The sequence below is a fragment of the Triturus cristatus genome, chromosome 4_1, assembly GCF_964204655.1.
Source record: "Triturus cristatus chromosome 4_1, aTriCri1.1, whole genome shotgun sequence".
Lineage (NCBI taxonomy): Eukaryota > Metazoa > Chordata > Amphibia > Caudata > Salamandridae > Triturus > Triturus cristatus.
In genome coordinates this window covers 133,945,704-133,965,703 of record NC_140585.1, presented here as the reverse complement: position 1 = coordinate 133,965,703, position 20,000 = coordinate 133,945,704, and the positions used below count along the sequence as shown (strand labels likewise).

At 39.8% G+C, this 20,000-nt stretch overlaps 10 non-coding genes across 10 annotated transcripts; all 10 read left to right on the top strand.

Moving 5' to 3' along the window:
* Positions 1-1,453: 1,453 nt before the first annotated feature.
* TRNAR-UCG (transfer RNA arginine (anticodon UCG)) lies at positions 1,454-1,526 on the top strand. The gene has a single exon. It is a non-coding gene; the product is annotated as a tRNA-Arg (tRNA).
* A 2,383-nt stretch (positions 1,527-3,909) lies between these two features.
* On the top strand, positions 3,910-3,982 carry TRNAR-CCU (transfer RNA arginine (anticodon CCU)). Its single transcript has one exon. It is a non-coding gene; the product is annotated as a tRNA-Arg (tRNA).
* Positions 3,983-4,634: 652 nt separating this feature from the next.
* TRNAR-UCG (transfer RNA arginine (anticodon UCG)) lies at positions 4,635-4,707 on the top strand. The gene has a single exon. It is a non-coding gene; the product is annotated as a tRNA-Arg (tRNA).
* Positions 4,708-8,678: 3,971 nt separating this feature from the next.
* TRNAR-CCU (transfer RNA arginine (anticodon CCU)) lies at positions 8,679-8,751 on the top strand. Its single transcript has one exon. It is a non-coding gene; the product is annotated as a tRNA-Arg (tRNA).
* Positions 8,752-12,572: 3,821 nt separating this feature from the next.
* On the top strand, positions 12,573-12,645 carry TRNAR-UCG (transfer RNA arginine (anticodon UCG)). The gene has a single exon. It is a non-coding gene; the product is annotated as a tRNA-Arg (tRNA).
* Positions 12,646-15,029: 2,384 nt separating this feature from the next.
* Positions 15,030-15,102, top strand: TRNAR-CCU (transfer RNA arginine (anticodon CCU)). The gene has a single exon. It is a non-coding gene; the product is annotated as a tRNA-Arg (tRNA).
* Positions 15,103-15,749: 647 nt separating this feature from the next.
* On the top strand, positions 15,750-15,822 carry TRNAR-UCG (transfer RNA arginine (anticodon UCG)). Its single transcript has one exon. It is a non-coding gene; the product is annotated as a tRNA-Arg (tRNA).
* A 1,515-nt stretch (positions 15,823-17,337) lies between these two features.
* TRNAR-UCG (transfer RNA arginine (anticodon UCG)) lies at positions 17,338-17,410 on the top strand. Its single transcript has one exon. It is a non-coding gene; the product is annotated as a tRNA-Arg (tRNA).
* Positions 17,411-18,925: 1,515 nt separating this feature from the next.
* Positions 18,926-18,998, top strand: TRNAR-UCG (transfer RNA arginine (anticodon UCG)). The gene has a single exon. It is a non-coding gene; the product is annotated as a tRNA-Arg (tRNA).
* A 795-nt stretch (positions 18,999-19,793) lies between these two features.
* Positions 19,794-19,866, top strand: TRNAR-CCU (transfer RNA arginine (anticodon CCU)). The gene has a single exon. It is a non-coding gene; the product is annotated as a tRNA-Arg (tRNA).
* Positions 19,867-20,000: the final 134 nt, after the last annotated feature.

Here is a 20,000-nt window from a genome sequence, read left to right as displayed (position 1 = left end):
TCTTGTAGTCCTCACTTTCTCATTACTAATCATTAATAAAGTGGAGTACATACTGTAAACTCATTCAGGTTGCATCTTCAGTCTAACTACTTGTGCATTTTAGTGGCATTAAAAAGTGCTTCTATGCCGACGCACTGAATATGTAATAGGTTTGCAGAATTTTGACGTGACAGAATGGGTTTTTAGCTTAAGTGTGTGTAGAAGAACTGCAAGGTGTGTGCCTATGTGTGCATAGAGTGCTACATTGGTAAAATCTGTATGATTTGGGCAGTTAAAGTGCTGATTTTGCCTCCGAGTAAGAAAAGTACTACACAAAATGTATAAAGGATCGGCACATTGGCTGCCTTTGCTGATGCCCCCGTTGCCTAATTTGTAGTGCAATGGTTAAGTTGCAGAGTGTGGTTGAACTTGGTTAGGAGACTTAGTGCCTCTTTCCGCGTCCTACTGATGATAAGGATGGCTTGATACCATTTTCTAAGCCCAGTATATTGAGAAAAGAAGTAAGTGAAGAAGAAGTGTGGAGTCGAAAGTGGTTCTCCAATTTCTCTCCACTTGCTAAAATTGCAAAGTCTCCATTATAGCATAGAAGAGAGCGTTAGAGTCGGGGATGGAAGAGGATGAAAATGGGAAGTTTACTTATAGAGAGAAGTGAGAAATGCCCTGTGTGCACACACCGGTGTCTGACCATAGAATACATTTAAATAATGCCTCTAGAAAAGAGCTATGCATGTGTGCCTCAGTGGCCTAATGGATAAGGCACTGGCCTCCTAAACCAGGGATTGTGGGTTTGAGTCCCATCTGAGGTGATAACAAAAATCCTGCCTCTTTCTTTTCCAGAAAATTAGGTAGATTTATTACATGCTTCCTCTCAGAATTTTATGAGGGATTAGGTACTTTGAAACTGTCCCGTTTTACTTGTGTACACTTCACAGTCATGTTAGTGTTCTGAAACTGCAAAGTAGATTTTTAAATGCCTATTTTTGTGAGATGCATTTTCGACCGGCCAGAACATATTCCTTTGGAAAAAATGATATGAATTGGATTGGTGTGAATCTTGTTTCTAGAGGTGGTGACAGGCTTTCAGCTACTTGAATAGGTCAAGCCAGGATTCATAAAACTTATACAACCTATGTGAGTGTGAAAAATTAGCATATGCAGGAAGGAGCAATTTGTACTACTTTCAAAACAGTTTCACTCCACGTCTGGAAACGTCCAGAGCTATGTAGAGCATACAAATGAGCTTTAAAGTCATGATGAAAGAGGTTTGTATGGAAAAAGGAAAACAAAAGCATATCGTACTCATAAAATTCTCAATATATAGATTCCAAAAAAGTGCTTCCAGCGAAAAGAGCTGAAAGAACACTATGGGATGTAAACCTGAATACCTTTCAATAATATGTTCTCCATCCATGCATACCACCTACATGATAAAAATCATCTCAGGTGGACGGATGACCGCGTGGCCTAATGGATAAGGCGTCTGACTTCGGATCAGAAGATTGAGGGTTCGAGTCCCTTCGTGGTCGTTTTTGGCCAATGGTCACACAATCTGCTTTACATTCAGAATGGAAAAAGTCTTTTCCAATACTCTTGTAGTCCTCACTTTCTCATTACTAATCATTAATAAAGTGGAGTACATACTGTAAACTCATTCAGGTTGCATCTTCAGTCTAACTACTTGTGCATTTTAGTGGCATTAAAAAGTGCTTCTATGCCGACGCACTGAATATGTAATAGGTTTGCAGAATTTTGACGTGACAGAATGGGTTTTTAGCTTAAGTGTGTGTAGAAGAACTGCAAGGTGTGTGCCTATGTGTGCATAGAGTGCTACATGTGTAAAATCTGTATGATTTGGGCAGTTAAAGTGCTGATTTTGCCTCAGAGTAAGAAAAGTACTACACAAAATGTATAAAGGATCGGCACATTGGCTGCCTTTGCTGATGCCTCCGTTGCCTAATTTGTAGTGCAATGGTTAAGTTGCAGAGTGTGGTTGAACTTGGTTAGGAGACTTAGTGCCTCTTTCCGTGTCCTACTGATGATAAGGATGGCTTGATACCATTTTCTAAGCCCAGTATATTGATAAAAGAAGTAAGTGAAGAAGAAGTGTGGAGTCGAAAGTGGTTCTCCAATTTCTCTCCACTTGCTAAAATTGCAAAGTCTCCATTATAGCATAGAAGAGAGCGTTAAAGTCGGGGATGGAAGAGGATGAAAATGGGAAGTTTACTTATAGAGAGAAGTGAGAAATGCCCTGTGTGCACACACCGGTGTCTGACCATAGAATACATTTAAATAATGCCTCTAGAAAAGAACTATGCATGTGTGCCTCAGTGGCCTAAGGGATAAGGCACTGGCCTCCTAAGCCAGGGATTGTGGGTTCAAGTCCCATCTGAGGTGATACCAAAAATCCTCCCTCTTTCTTTTCCAGAAAATTAGGTAGATTTATTACATGCTTCCTCTCGGAAGTTTATGAGGGATTAGGTACTTTGAAACTGTCCCATTTTACTTGTGAACACTTCACAGTCATGTTAGTGTTCTGAAACTGCAAAGTAGATTTTTAAATGCCTATTTTTGTGAGATGCATTTTCGACCGGCCAGAACATATTCTTTTGGAAAAAATGATTTGAAATGGATTGGTGTGAATCTTGTTTCTAGAGGTGGTGACAGGCTTTCAGCTACTTGAATAGGTCAAGCCAGGATTCATAAAACGTATACAACCTATGTGAGTGTGAAAAATTAGCATATGCAGGAAGGAGCAATTTGTACTACTTTCAAAACAGTTTCACTCCACGTCGTGAAACGTCCAGAGCTATGTAGAGCATACAAATGAGCTTTAAACTCATGAGGAAAGAGGTGTGTATGGAAAAAGGAAAACAAAAGCATATCGTACTCATAAAATTCTCAATATATAGATTCCAAAAAAGTGCTTCCAGCGAAAAGAGCTGAAAGAACACTATGGGATGTAAATCTGAAAACCTTTCAATAATATGTTCTCAATCCATGCATACCACCTACATGATAAAAATCATCTCAGGTGGATGGATGCCCGTGTGGCCTAATGGATAAGGCGTCTGACTTCGGATCAGAAGATTGAGGGTTTGAGTCCCTTCGTGGTCGTTTTTGGCCAATGGTCACACAATCTGCTTTACATTCAGAGTGGAAAAAGTATTTTCCAATACTCTTCTAGTCCTCACTTTCTCAGTACTAATCATTAATAAAGTGGAGTACATACTGTAAACTCATTCAGGTTGCATCTTCAGTCTAACTACTTGTGCATTTTAGTGGCATTAAAAAGTGCTTCTATGCCGACGCACTGAATATGTAATAGGTTTGCAGAATTTTGACGTGACAGAATGGGTTTTTAGCTTAAGTGTGTGTAGAAGAACTGCAAGGTGTGTGCCTATGTGTGCATAGAGTGCTACATTGGTAAAATCTGTATGATTTGGGCAGTTAAAGTGCTGATTTTGCCTCCGAGTAAGAAAAGTACTACACAAAATGTATAAAGGATCGGCACATTGGCTGCCTTTGCTGATGCCCCCGTTGCCTAATTTGTAGTGCAATGGTTAAGTTGCAGAGTGTGGTTGAACTTGGTTAGGAGACTTAGTGCCTCTTTCCGCGTCCTACTGATGATAAGGATGGCTTGATACCATTTTCTAAGCCCAGTATATTGAGAAAAGAAGTAAGTGAAGAAGAAGTGTGGAGTCGAAAGTGGTTCTCCAATTTCTCTCCACTTGCTAAAATTGCAAAGTCTCCATTATAGCATAGAAGAGAGCGTTAGAGTCGGGGATGGAAGAGGATGAAAATGGGAAGTTTACTTATAGAGAGAAGTGAGAAATGCCCTGAGTGCACACACCGGTGTCTGACCATAGAATACATTTAAATAATGCCTCTAGAAAAGAGCTATGCATGTGTGCCTCAGTGGCCTAATGGATAAGGCACTGGCCTCCTAAGCCAGGGATTGTGGGTTTGAGTCCCATCTGAGGTGATAACAAAAATCCTGCCTCTTTCTTTTCCAGAAAATTAGGTAGATTTATTACATGCTTCCTCTCAGAATTTTATGAGGGATTAGGTACTTTGAAACTGTCCCGTTTTACTTGTGTACACTTCACAGTCATGTTAGTGTTCTGAAACTGCAAAGTAGATTTTTAAATGCCTATTTTTGTGAGATGCATTTTCGACCGGCCAGAACCTATTCCTTTGGAAAAAATGATATGAATTGGATTGGTGTGAATCTTGTTTCTAGAGGTGGTGACAGGCTTTCAGCTACTTGAATAGGTCAAGCCAGGATTCATAAAACTTATACAACCTATGTGAGTGTGAAAAATTAGCATATGCAGGAAGGAGCAATTTGTACTACTTTCAAAACAGTTTCACTCCACGTCTGGAAACGTCCAGAGCTATGTAGAGCATACAAATGAGCTTTAAAGTCATGATGAAAGAGGTTTGTATGGAAAAAGGAAAACAAAAGCATATCGTACTCATAAAATTCTCAATATATAGATTCCAAAAAAGTGCTTCCAGCGAAAAGAGCTGAAAGAACACTATGGGATGTAAACCTGAATACCTTTCAATAATCCATGCATACCACCATCCATGCATACCACCTACATGATAAAAATCACCTCAGGTGGACGGATGACCGCGTGGCCTAATGGATAAGGCGTCTGACTTCGGATCAGAAGATTGAGGGTTCGAGTCCCTTCGTGGTCGTATTTGGCCAATGGTCACACAATCTGCTTTACATTCAGAGTGGAAAAAGTCTTTTCCAATACTCTTGTAGTCCTCACTTTCTCAGTACTAATCATTAATAAAGTGGAGTACATACTGTAAACTCATTCAGGTTGCATCTTCAGTCTAACTACTTGTGCATTTTAGTGGCATTAAAAAGTGCTTCTATGCCGACGCACTGAATATGTAATAGGTTTGCAGAATTATGACGTGACAGAATGGGTTTTTAGCTTAAGTGTGTGTAGAAGAACTGCAAGGTGTGTGCCTATGTGTGCATAGAGTGGTACATGTGTAAAATCTGTATGATTTGGGCAGTTAAAGTGCTGATTTTGCCTCCGAGTAAGAAAAGTACTACACAAAATGTATAAAGGATCGGCACATTGGCTGCCTTTGCTGATGCCCACGTTGCCTAATTTGTAGTGCAATGGTTAAGTTGCAGAGTGTGGTTGAACTTGGTTAGGAGACTTAGTGCCTCTTTCCGTGTCCTACTGATGATAAGGATGGCTTGATACCATTTTCTAAGCCCAGTATATTGAGAAAAGAAGTAAGTGAAGAAGAAGTGTGGAGTCGAAAGTGGTTCTCCAATTTCTCTCCACTTGCTAAAATTGCAAAGTCTCTGTTATAGCATAGAAGAGAGCGTTAAAGTCGGGGATGGAAGAGGATGAAAATGGGAAGTTTACTTATAGAGAGAAGTGAGAAATGCCCTGTGTGCACACACCGGTGTCTGACCATAGAATACATTTAAATAATGCCTCTAGAAAAGAGCTATGTATGTGTGCCTCAGTGGCCTAATGGATAAGGCACTGGCCTCCTCAGCCAGGGATTGTGGGTTTGAGTCCCATCTGAGGTGATAACAAAAATCCTGCCTCTTTCTTTTCCAGAAAATTAGGTAGATTTATTACATGCTTCCTCTCAGAATTTTATGAGGGATTAGGTACTTTGAAACTGTCCTGTTTTACTTGTGTACACTTCACAGTCATGTTAGTGTTCTGAAACTGCAAAGTAGATTTTTAAATGCCTATTTTTGTGAGATGCATTTTCGACCGGCCAGAACATATTCCTTTGGAAAAAATGATATGAATTGGATTGGTGTGAATCTTGTTTCTAGAGGTGGTGACAGGCTTTCAGCTACTTGAATAGGTCAAGCCAGGATTCATAAAACTTATACAACCTATGTGAGTGTGAAAAATTAGCATATGCAGGAAGGAGCAATTTGTACTACTTTCAAAACAGTTTCACTCCACGTCTGGAAATGTCCAGAGCTATGTAGAGCATACAAATGAGCTTTAAAGTCATGATGAAAGAGGTTTGTATGGAAAAAGGAAAACAAAAGCATATCGTACTCATAAAATTCTCAATATATAGATTCCAAAAAAGTGCTTCCAGCGAAAAGAGCTGAAAGAACACTATGGGATGTAAACCTGAATACCTTTCAATAATATGTTCTCCATCCATGCATACCACCTACATGATAAAAATCATCTCAGGTGGACGGATGACCGCGTGGCGTAATGGATAAGGCGTCTGACTTCGGATCAGAAGATTGAGGGTTTGAGTCCCTTCGTGGTCGTTTTTGGCCAATGGTCACACAATCTGCTTTACATTCAGAGTGGAAAAAGTCTTTTCCAATACTCTTGTAGTCCTCACTTTCTCATTACAAATCATTAATAAAGTGGAGTACATACTGTAAACTCATTCAGGTTGCATCTTCAGTCTAACTACTTGTGCATTTTAGTGGCATTAAAAAGTGCTTCTATGCCGACGCACTGAATATGTAATAGGTTTGCAGAATTTTGACGTGACAGAATGGGTTTTTAGCTTAAGTGTGTGTAGAAGAACTGCAAGGTGTGTGCCTATGTGTGCATAGAGTGCTACATGTGTAAAATCTGTATGATTTGGGCAGTTAAAGTGCTGATTTTGCCTCAGAGTAAGAAAAGTACTACACAAAATGTATAAAGGATCGGCACATTGGCTGCCTTTGCTGATGCCTCCGTTGCCTAATTTGTAGTGCAATGGTTAAGTTGCAGAGTGTGGTTGAACTTGGTTAGGAGACTTAGTGCCTCTTTCCGTGTCCTACTGATGATAAGGATGGCTTGATACCATTTTCTAAGCCCAGTATATTGAGAAAAGAAGTAAGTGAAGAAGAAGTGTGGAGTCGAAAGTGGTTCTCCAATTTCTCTCCACTTGCTAAAATTGCAAAGTCTCCATTATAGCATAGAAGAGAGCGTTAAAGTCGGGGATGGAAGAGGATGAAAATGGGAAGTTTACTTATAGAGAGAAGTGAGAAATGCCCTGTGTGCACACACTGGTGTCTGACCATAGAATACATTTAAATAATGCCTCTAGAAAAGAACTATGCATGTGTGCCTCAGTGGCCTAATGGATAAGGCACAGGCCTCCTAAGCTAGGGATTGTGGGTTCAAGTCCCATCTGAGGTGATACCAAAAATCCTCCCTCTTTCTTTTCCAGAAAATTAGGTAGATTTATTACATGCTTCCTCTCGGAAGTTTATGAGGGATTAGGTACTTTGAAACTGTCCCATTTTACTTGTGTACACTTCACAGTCATGTTAGTGTTCTGAAACTGCAAAGTAGATTTTTAAATGCCTATTTTTGTGAGATGCATTTTCGACCGGCCAGAACATATTCTTTTGGAAAAAATGATTTGAAATGGATTGGTGTGAATCTTGTTTCTAGAGGTGGTGACAGGCTTTCAGCTACTTGAATAGGTCAAGCCAGGATTCATAAAACGTATACAACCTATGTGAGTGTGAAAAATTAGCATATGCAGGAAGGAGCAATTTGTACTACTTTCAAATCAGTTTCACTCCACGTCTGGAAACGTCCAGAGCTATGTAGAGCATACAAATGAGCTTTAAACTCATGAGGAAAGAGGTGTGTATGGAAAAAGGAAAACAAAAGCATATCGTACTCATAAAATTCTCAATATATAGATTCCAAAAAAGTGCTTCCAGCGAAAAGAGCTGAAAGAACACTATGGGATGTAAACCTGAATACCTTTCAATAATATGTTCTCCATCCATGCATACCACCTACATGATAAAAATCATCTCAGGTGAACGGATGACCGCGTGGCCTAATGGATAAGGCGTCTGACTTCGGATCATCAGATTGAGGGTTCAAGTTCCTTCGTGGTTGTTTTTGGCCAATGGTCACACAATCTGCTTTACATTCAGAGTGGAAAAAGTATTTTCCAATACTCTTGTAGTCCTCACTTTCTCATTACTAATCATTAATAAAGTGGAGTACATACTGTAAACTCATTCAGGTTGCATCTTCAGTCTAACTACTTGTGCATTTTAGTGGCATTAAAAAGTGCTTCTATGCCGACGCACTGAATATGTAATAGGTTTGCAGAATTTTGACGTGACAGAATGGGTTTTTAGCTTAAGTGTGTGTAGAAGAACTGCAAGGTGTGTGCCTATGTGTGCATAGAGTGGTACATGTGTAAAATCTGTATGATTTGGGCAGTTAAAGTGCTGATTTTGCCTCCAAGTAAGAAAAGTACTACACAAATTGTATAAAGGATCGGCACATTGGCTGCCTTTGCTGATGCCCCCGTTGCCTAATTTGTAGTGCAATGGTTAAGTTGCAGAGTGTGGTTGAACTTGGTTAGGAGACTTAGTGCCTCTTTCCGTGTCCTACTGATGATAAGGATGGCTTGATACCATTTTCTAAGCCCAGTATATTGAGAAAAGAAGTAAGTGAAGAAGAAGTGTGGAGTCGAAAGTGGTTCTCCAATTTCTCTCCACTTGCTAAAATTGCAAAGTCTCCATTATAGCATAGAAGAGAGCGTTAAAGTCGGGGATGGAAGAGGATGAAAATGGAAAGTTTACTTATAGAGAGAAGTGAGAAATGCCCTGTGTGCACACACCGGTGTCTGACCATAGAATACATTTAAATAATGCCTCTAGAAAAGAGCTATGCATGTGTGCCTCAGTGGCCTAATGGATAAGGCACTGGCCTCCTAAGCCAGGGATTGTGGGTTCAAGTCCCATCTGAGATGATAACAAAAATCCTCCCTCTTTCTTTTCCAGAAAATTAGGTAGATTTATTACATGCTTCCTCTCAGAAGTTTATGAGGGATTAGGTACTTTGAAACTGTCAGATTTTACTTGTGTACACTTCACAGTCATGTTAGTGTTCTGAAACTGCAAAGTAGATTTTTAAATGCCTATTTTTGTGAGATGCATTTTCGACCGGCCAGAACATATTCCTTTGGAAAAAATGATTTGAATTGGATTGGTGTGAATCTTGTTTCTAGAGGTGGTGACAGGCTTTCAGCTACTTGAATAGGTCAAGCCAGGATTCATAAAACTTATACAACCTATGTGAGTGTGAAAAATTAGCATATGCAGGAAGGAGCAATTTGTACTACTTTCAAAACAGTTTCACTCCACGTCTGGAAACGTCCAGAGCTATGTAGAGCATACAAATGAGCTTTAAACTCATGAGGAAAGAGGTTTGTATTGAAAAAGGAAAACAAAAGCATATCGTACTCATAAAATTCTCAATATATAGATTCCAAAAAAGTGCTTCCAGCGAAAAGAGCTGAAAGAACACTATGGGATGTAAACCTGAATACCTTTCAATAATATGTTCTCCATCCATGCATACCACCTACATGATAAAAATCATCTCAGGTGGACGGATAACCGCGTGGCCTAATGGATAAGGCATCTGACTTCGGATCAGAAGATTGAGGGTTCGAGTCGCTTCGTGGTCGTTTTTGGCCAATGGTCACACAATCTGCTTTACATTCAGAGTGGAAAAAGTCTTTTCCAATACTCTTGTAGTCCTCACTTTCTCATTACTAATCATTAATAAAGTGGAGTACATACTGTAAACTCATTCAGGTTGCATCTTCAGTCTAACTACTTGTGCATTTTAGTGGCATTAAAAAGTGCTTCTATGCCGACGCACTGAATATGTAATAGGTTTGCAGAATTTTGACGTGACAGAATGGGTTTTTAGCTTAAGTGTGTGTAGAAGAACTGCAAGGTGTGTGCCTATGTGTGCATAGAGTGGTACATGTGTAAAATCTGTATGATTTGGGCAGTTAAAGTGCTGATTTTGCCTCCGAGTAAGAAAAGTACTACACAAAATCTATAAAGGATCGGCACATTGGCTGCCTTTGCTGATGCCCCCGTTGCCTAATTTGTAGTGCAATGGTTAAGTTGCAGAGTGTGGTTGAACTTGGTTAGGAGACTTAGCGCCTCTGTCCGTGTCCTACTGATGATAAGGATGGCTTGATACCATTTTCTAAGCCCAGTATATTGAGAAAAGAAGTAAGTGAAGAAGAAGTGTGGAGTCGAAAGTGGTTCTCCAATTTCTCTCCATTTGCTAAAATTGCAAAGTCTCCATTATAGCATAGAAGAGAGCGTTAAAGTCGGGGATGGAAGAGGATGAAAATGGGAAGTTTACTTATAGAGAGAAGTGAGAAATGCCCTGTGTGCACACACCGGTGTCTGACCATAGAATACATTTAAATAATGCCTCTAGAAAAGAGCTATGCATGTATCCTCAGTGGCCTAGTGGATAAGGCACTGGCCTCCTAAGCCAGGGATTGTGGGCTCGAGTCCCATCTGAGATGATAACAAAAATCCTCCCTCTTTCTTTTCCAGAAAATTAGGTAGATTTATTACATGCTTCCTCTCGGAAGTTTATGAGGGATTAGGTACTTTGAAACTGTCCCATTTTACTTGTGTACACTTCACAGTCATGTTAGTGTTCTGAAACTGCAAAGTAGATTTTTAAATGCCTTTTTTTGTGAGATGCATTTTCGACCGGCCAGAACATATTCTTTTGGAAAAAATGATTTGAATTGGATTGGTGTGAATCTTGTTTCTAGAGGTGGTGACAGGCTTTCAGCTACTTGAATAGGTCAAGCCAGGATTCATAAAACTTATACAACCTATGTGAGTGTGAAAAATTAGCATATGCAGGAAGGAGCAATTTGTACTACTTTCAAAACAGTTTCACTCCACGTCTGGAAACGTCCAGAGCTATGTAGAGCATACAAATGAGCTTTAAACTCATGAGGAAAGAGGTTTGTATGCAAAAAGGAAAACAAAAGCATATCGTACTCATAAAATTCTCAATATATAGATTCCAAAAAAGTGCTTCCAGCGAAAAGAGCTGAAAGAACACTATGGGATGTAAACCTGAATACCTTTCAATAATATGTTCTCCATCCATGCATGCCACCTACATGATAAAAATCATCTCAGGTGAACGGATGACCGCGTGGCCTAATGGATAAGGCGTCTGACTTCGGATCAGAAGATTGAGGGTTCGAGTCCCTTCATGGTCGTTTTTGGCCAATGGTCACACAATCTGCTTTACATTCAGAGTGGAAAAAGTCTTTTCCAATACTCTTGTAGTCCTCACTTTCTCATTACTAATCATTAATAAAGTGGAGTACATACTGTAAACTCATTCAGGTTGCATCTTCAGTCTAACTACTTGTGCATTTTAGTGGCATTAAAAAGTGCTTCTATGCCGACGCACTGAATATGTAATAGGTTTGCAGAATTTTGACGTGACAGAATGGGTTTTTAGCTTAAGTGTGTGTAGAAGAACTGCAAGGTGTGTGCCTATGTGTGCATAGAGTGGTACATGTGTAAAATCTGTATGATTTGGGCAGTTAAAGTGCTGATTTTGCCTCCGAGTAAGAAAAGTACTACACAAAATGTATAAAGGATCGGCACATTGGCTGCCTTTGCTGATGCCCCCATTGCTAATTTGTAGTGCAATGGTTAAGTTGCAGAGTGTGGTTGAACTTGGTTAGGAGACTTGGTGCCTCTTTCCGTGTCCTACTGATGATAAGGATGGCTTGATACCATTTTCTAAGCCCAGTATATTGAGAAAAGAAGTAAGTGAAGAAGAAGTGTGGAGTCGAAAGTGGTTCTCCAATTTCTCTCCACTTGCTAAAATTGCAAAGTCTCCATTATAGCATAGAAGAGAGCGTTAAAGTCGGGGATGGAAGAGGATGAAAATGGGAAGTTTACTTATAGAGAGAAGTGAGAAATGCCCTGTGTGCACACACCGGTGTCTGACCATAGAATACATTTAAATAATGTCTCTAGAAAAGAGCTATGCATGTGTGCCTCAGTGTCCTAATGGATAAGGCACTGGCCTCCTAAGCCAGGGATTGTGGGTTTGAGTCCCATCTGAGGTGATAACAAAAATCCTCCCTCTTTCTTTTCCAGAAAATTAGGTAGATTTATTACATGCTTCCTCTCAGAAGTTTATGAGGGATTAGGTACTTTGAAACTGTCACGTTTTACTTGTGTACACTTCACAGTCATGTTAGTCTTCTGAAACTGCAAAGTAGATTTTTAAATGCCTATTTTTGTGAGATGCATTTTCGACCGGCCAGAACATATTCCTTTGGAAAAAATGATATGAATTGGATTGGTGTGAATCTTGTTTCTAGAGGTGGTGACAGGCTTTCAGCTACTTGAATAGGTCAAGCCAGGATTCATAAAACTTATACAACCTATGTGAGTGTGAAAAATTAGCATATGCAGGAAGGAGCAATTTGTACTACTTTCAAAACAGTTTCACTCCACGTCTGGAAACGTCCAGAGCTATGTAGAGCATACAAATGAGCTTTAAACTCATGAGGAAAGAGGTTTGTATGGAAAAAGGAAAACAAAAGCATATCGTACTCATAAAATTCTCAATATATAGATTCCAAAAAAGTGCTTCCAGCGAAAAGAGCTGAAAGAACACTATGGGATGTAAACCTGAATACCTTTCAATAATATGTTCTCCATCCATGCATACCACCTACATGATAAAAATCACCTCAGGTGGACGGATGACCGCGTGGCCTAATGGATAAGGCGTCTGACTTCGGATCAGAAGATTGAGGGTTCGAGTCCCTTCGTGGTTGTTTTTGGCCAATGGTCACACAATCTGCTTTACATTCAGAGTGGAAAAAGTATTTTCCAATACTCTTGTAGTCCTCACTTTCTCATTACTAATCATTAATAAAGTGGAGTACATACTGTAAACTCATTCCGGTTGCATCTTCAGTCTAACTACTTGTGCATTTTAGTGGCATTAAAAAGTGCTTCTATGCCGACGCACTGAATATGTAATAGGTTTGCAGAATTTTGACGTGACAGAATGGGTTTTTAGCTTAAGTGTGTGTAGAAGAACTGCAAGGTGTGTGCCTATGTGTGCATAGAGTGGAACATGTGTAAAATCTGTATGATTTGGGCAGTCAAAGTGCTGATTTTGCCTCCGAGTAAGAAAAGTACTACACAAAATGTATAAAGGATCGGCACATTGGCTGCCTTTGCTGATGCCCCCGTTGCCTAATTTGTAGTGCAATGGTTAAGTTGCAGAGTGTGGTTGAACTTGGTTAGGAGACTTAGTGCCTCTTTCCGTGTCCTACTGATGATAAGGATGGCTTGATACCATTTTCTAAGCCCAGTATATTGAGAAAAGAAGTAAGTGAAGAAGAAGTGTGGAGTCGAAAGTGGTTCTCCAGTTTCTCTCCACTTGCTAAAATTGCAAAGTCTCCATTATAGCATAGAAGAGAGCGTTAAAGTCGGGGATGGAAGAGGATGAAAATGGGAAGTTTACTTATAGAGAGAAGTGAGAAATGCCCTGTGTGCACACACCGGTGTCTGACCATAGAATACATTTAAATAATGCCTCTAGAAAAGAGCTATGCATGTGTGCCTCCGTGGCCTAATGGATAAGGCACTGGCCTCCTAAGCCAAGGATTGTGGGTTCAAGTCCCATCTGAGGTGATAAAAAAAAATCCTCCCTCTTTCTTTTCCAGAAAATTAGGTAGATTTATTACATGCTTCCTCTCAGAAGTTTATGAGGGATTAGGCACTTTGAAACGGTCCCATTTTACTTGTGTACACTTCACAGTCATGTTAGTGTTCTGAAACTGCAAAGTAGATTTTTAAATGCCTATTTTTGTGAGATGCATTTTCGACCGGCCAGAACATATTCCTTTGGAAAAAATGATACGAATTGGATTGGTGTGAATCTTGTTTCTAGAGGTGGTGACAGGCTTTCAGCTACTTGAATAGGTCAAGCCAGGATTCATAAAACTTATACAACCTATGTGAGTGTGAAAAATTAGCATATGCAGGAAGGAGCAATTTGTACTACTTTCAAAACAGTTTCACTCCACGTCTGGAAACGTCCAGAGCTATGTAGAGCATACAAATGAGCTTTAAACTCATGAGGAAAGAGGTTTGTATGGAAAAAGGAAAACAAAAGCATATCATACTCATAAAATTCTCAATATATAGATTCCAAAAAAGTGCTTCCAGTGAAAAGAGCTGAAAGAACACTATGGGATGTAAACCTGAATACCTTTCAATAATATGTTCTCCATCCATGCATACCACCTACATGATAAAAATCATCTCAGCTGGACGGATGACCGCGTGGCCTAATGGATAAGGCGTCTAACTTCGGATCAGAAGATTGAGGGTTCGAGTCCCTTCGTGGTCGTTTTTGGCCAATGGTCACACAATCTGCTTTACATTCAGAGTGAAAAAAGTATTTTCCAATACTCTTGTAGTCCTCACTTTCTCATTACTAATCATTAATAAAGTGGAGTACATACTGTAAACTCATTCAGGTTGCATCTTCTGTCTAACTGCTTGTGCATTTTAGTGGCATTAAAAAGTGCTTCTATGCCGACGCACTGAATATGTAATAGGTTTGCAGAATTTTGACATGACAGAATGGGTTTTTAGCTTAAGTGTGTGTAGAAGAACTGCAAGGTGTGTGCCTATGTGTGCATAGAGTGCTACATGTGTAAAATCTGTATGATTTGGGCAGTTAAAGTGCTGATTTTGCCTCCGAGTAAGAAAAGTACTACACAAAATGTATAAAGGATCGGCACATTGGCTGCCTTTGCTGATGCCCCCGTTGCCTAATTTGTAGTGCAATGGTTAAGTTGCAGAGTGTGGTTGAACTTGGTTAGGAGACTTAGTGCCTCTTTCCGTGTCCTACTGATGATAAGGATGGCTTGATACCATTTTCTAAGCCCAGTATATTGAGAAAAGAAGTAAGTGAAGAAGAAGTGTGGAGTCGAAAGTGGTTCTCCAATTTCTCTCCACTTGCTAAAATTGCAAAGTCTCCATTATAGCATAGAAGAGAGCGTTAAAGTCGGGGATGGAAGAGGATGAAAATGGGAAGTTTACTTATAGAGAGAAGTGAGAAATGCCCTGTGTGCACACACCGGTGTCTGACCATAGAATACATTTAAATAATGTCTCTAGAAAAGAACTATCCATGTGTGCCTCAGTGGCCTAATGGATAAGGCACTGGCCTCCTAAGCCAGGGATTGTGGGTTTGAGTCCCATCTGAGGTGATAACAAAAATCCTCTCTCTTTCTTTTCCAGAAAATTAGGTAGATTTATTACATGCTTCCTCTCAGAAGTTTATGAGGGATTAGGTACTTTGAAACTGTCACGTTTTACTTGTGTACACTTCACAGTCATGTTAGTCTTCTGAAACTGCAAAGTAGATTTTTAAATGCCTATTTTTGTGAGATGCATTTTCGACCGGCCAGAACATATTCCTTTGGAAAAAATGATATGAATTGGATTGGTGTGAATCTTGTTTCTAGAGGTGGTGACAGGCTTTCAACTACTTGAATAGGTCAAGCCAGGATTCATAAAACTTATACAACCTATGTGAGTGTGAAAAATTAGCATATGCAGGAAGGAGCAATTTGTACTACTTTCAAAACAGTTTCACTCCACGTCTGGAAACGTCCAGAGCTATGTAGAGCATACAAATGAGCTTTAAACTCATGAGGAAAGAGGTTTGTATGGAAAAAGGAAAACAAAAGCATATCGTACTCATAAAATTCTCAATATATAGATTCCAAAAAAGTGCTTCCAGCGAAAAGAGCTGAAAGAACACTATGGGATGTAAACCTGAATACCTTTCAATAATATGTTCTCCATCCATGCATACCACCTACATGATAAAAATCACCTGAGGTGGACGGATGACCGCGTGGCCTAATGGATAAGGCGTCTGACTTCGGATCAGAAGATTGAGGGTTCGAGTCCCTTCGTGGTTGTTTTTGGCCAATGGTCACACAATCTGCTTTACATTCAGAGTGGAAAAAGTATTTTCCAATACTCTTGTAGTCCTCACTTTCTCATTACTAATCATTAATAAAGTGGAGTACATACTGTAAACTCATTCCGGTTGCATCTTCAGTCTAACTACTTGTGCATTTTAGTGGCATTAAAAAGTGCTTCTATGCCGACGCACTGAATATGTAATAGGTTTGCAGAATTTTGACGTGACAGAATGGGTTTTTAGCTTAAGTGTGTGTAGAAGAACTGCAAGGTGTGTGCCTATGTGTGCATAGAGTGGAACATGTGTAAAATCTGTATGATTTGGGCAGTTAAAGTGCTGATTTTGCCTCCGAGTAAGAAAAGTACTACACAAAATGTATAAAGGATCGGCACATTGGCTGCCTTTGCTGATGCCCCCGTTGCCTAATTTGTAGTGCAATGGTTAAGTTGCAGAGTGTGGTTGAACTTGGTTAGGAGACTTAGTGCCTCTTTCCGTGTCCTACTGATGATAAGGATGGCTTGATACCATTTTCTAAGCCCAGTATATTGAGAAAAGAAGTAAGTGAAGAAGAAGTGTGGAGTCGAAAGTGGTTCTCCAGTTTCTCTCCACTTGCTAAAATTGCAAAGTCTCCATTATAGCATAGAAGAGAGCGTTAAAGTCGGGGATGGAAGAGGATGAAAATGGGAAGTTTACTTATAGAGAGAAGTGAGAAATGCCCTGTGTGCACACACCGGTGTCTGACCATAGAATACATTTAAATAATGCCTCTAGAAAAGAGCTATGCATGTGTGCCTCCGTGGCCTAATGGATAAGGCACTGGCCTCCTAAGCCAAGGATTGTGGGTTCAAGTCCCATCTGAGGTGATAACAAAAATCCTCCCTCTTTCTTTTCCAGAAAATTAGGTAGATTTATTACATGCTTCCTCTCAGAAGTTTATGAGGGATTAGGCACTTTGAAACGGTCCCATTTTACTTGTGTACACTTCACAGTCATGTTAGTGTTCTGAAACTGCAAAGTAGATTTTTAAATGCCTATTTTTGTGAGATGCATTTTCGACCGGCCAGAACATATTCCTTTGGAAAAAATGATACGAATTGGATTGGTGTGAATCTTGTTTCTAGAGGTGGTGACAGGCTTTCAGCTACTTGAATAGGTCAAGCCAGGATTCATAAAACTTATACAACCTATGTGAGTGTGAAAAATTAGCATATGCAGGAAGGAGCAATTTGTACTACTTTCAAAACAGTTTCACTCCACGTCTGGAAACGTCCAGAGCTATGTAGAGCATACAAATGAGCTTTAAACTCATGAGGAAAGAGGTTTGTATGGAAAAAGGAAAACAAAAGCATATCGTACTCATAAAATTCTCAATATATAGATTCCAAAAAAGTGCTTCCAGTGAAAAGAGCTGAAAGAACACTATGGGATGTAAACCTGAATACCTTTCAATAATATGTTCTCCATCCATGCATACCACCTACATGATAAAAATCATCTCAGCTGGACGGATGACTGCGTGGCCTAATGGATAAGGCGTCTGACTTCGGATCAGAAGATTGAGGGTTCGAGTCCCTTCGTGGTCGTTTTTGGCCAATGGTCACACAATCTGCTTTACATTCAGAGTGGAAAAAGTATTTTCCAATACTCTTGTAGTCCTCACTTTCTCATTACTAATCATTAATAAAGTGGAGTACATACTGTAAACTCATTCAGGTTGCATCTTCTGTCTAACTGCTTGTGCATTTTAGTGGCATTAAAAAGTGCTTCTATGCCGACGCACTGAATATGTAATAGGTTTGCAGAATTTTGACGTGACAGAATGGGTTTTTAGCTTAAGTGTGTGTAGAAGAACTGCAAGGTGTGTGCCTATGTGTGCATAGAGTGCTACATGTGTAAAATCTGTATGATTTGGGCAGTTAAAGTGCTGATTTTGCCTCCGAGTAAGAAAAGTACTACACAAAATGTATAAAGGATCGGCACATTGGCTGCCTTTGCTGATGCCCCCGTTGCCTAATTTGTAGTGCAATGGTTAAGTTGCAGAGTGTGGTTGAACTTGGTTAGGAGACTTAGTGCCTCTTTCCGTGTCCTACTGATGATAAGGATGGCTTGATACCATTTTCTAAGCCCAGTATATTGAGAAAAGAAGTAAGTGAAGAAGAAGTGTGGAGTCGAAAGTGGTTCTCCAATTTCTCTCCACTTGCTAAAATTGCAAAGTCTCCATTATAGCATAGAAGAGAGCGTTAAAGTCGGGGATTGAAGAGGATGAAAATGGGAAGTTTACTTATAGAGAGAAGTGAGAAATGCCCTGTGTGCACACACCGGTGTCTGACCATAGAATACATTTAAATAATGCCTCTAGAAAAGAGCTATGCATGTGTGTCTCAGTGGCCTAATGGATAAGGCACTGGCCTCCTAAGCCAGGGATTGTGGGTTTGAGTCCCATCTGAGGTGATAACAAAAATCCTCCCTCTTTCTTTTCCAGAAAATTAGGTAGATTTATTACATGCTTCCTCTCAGAAGTTTATGAGGGATTAGGTACTTTGAAACTGTCACGTTTTACTTGTGTACACTTCACAGTCATGTTAGTGTTCTGAAACTGCAAAGTAGATTTTTAAATGCCTATTTTTGTGAGATGCATTTTCGACCGGCCAGAACATATTCCTTTGGAAAAAATGATATGAATTGGATTGGTGTGAATCTTGTTTCTAGAGGTGGTGACAGGCTTTCAACTACTTGAATAGGTCAAGCCAGGATTCATAAAACTTATACAACCTATGTGAGTGTGAAAAATTAGCATATGCAGGAAGGAGCAATTTGTACTACTTTCAAAACAGTTTCACTCCACGTCTGGAAACGTCCAGAGCTATGTAGAGCATACAAATGAGCTTTAAACTCATGAGGAAAGAGGTTTGTATGGAAAAAGGAAAACAAAAGCATATCGTACTCATAAAATTCTCAATATATAGATTCCAAAAAAGTGCTTCCAGCGAAAAGAGCTGAAAGAACACTATGGGATGTAAACCTGAATACCTTTCAATAATATGTTCTCCATCCATGCATACCACCTACATGATAAAAATCACCTCAGGTGGACGGATGACCGCGTGGCCTAATGGATAAGGCGTCTGACTTCGGATCAGAAGATTGAGGGTTCGAGTCCCTTCGTGGTTGTTTTTGGCCAATGGTCACACAATCTGCTTTACATTCAGAGTGGAAAAAGTATTTTCCAATACTCTTGTAGTCCTCACTTTCTCATTACTAATCATTATTAAAGTGGAGTACATACTGTAAACTCATTCCGGTTGCATCTTCAGTCTAACTACTTGTGCATTTTAGTGGCATTAAAAAGTGCTTCTATGCCGACGCAATGAATATGTAATAGGTTTGCAGAATTTTGACGTGACAGAATGGGTTTTTAGCTTAAGTGTGTGTAGAAGAACTGCAAGGTGTGTGCCTATGTGTGCATAGAGTGGAACATGTGTAAAATCTGTATGATTTGGGCAGTTAAAGTGCTGATTTTGCCTCCGAGTAAGAAAAGTACTACACAAAATGTATAAAGGATCGGCACATTGGCTGCCTTTGCTGATGCCCCCGTTGCCTAATTTGTAGTGCAATGGTTAAGTTGCAGAGTGTGGTTGAACTTGGTTAGGAGACTTAGTGCCTCTTTCCGCGTCCTACTGATGATAAGGATGGCTTGATACCATTTTCTAAGCCCAGTATATTGAGAAAAGAAGTAAGTGAAGAAGAAGTGTGGAGTCGAAAGTGGTTCTCCAATTTCTCTCCACTTGCTAAAATTGCAAAGTCTCCATTATAGCATAGAAGAGAGCGTTAGAGTCGGGGATGGAAGAGGATGAAAATGGGAAGTTTACTTATAGAGAGAAGTGAGAAATGCCCTGTGTGCACACACCGGTGTCTGACCATAGAATACATTTAAATAATGCCTCTAGAAAAGAGCTATGCATGTGTGCCTCAGTGGCCTAATGGATAAGGCACTGGCCTCCTAAGCCAGGGATTGTGGGTTTGAGTCCCATCTGAGGTGATAACAAAAATCCTGCCTCTTTCTTTTCCAGAAAATTAGGTAGATTTATTACATGCTTCCTCTCAGAATTTTATGAGGGATTAGGTACTTTGAAACTGTCCCGTTTTACTTGTGTACACTTCACAGTCATGTTA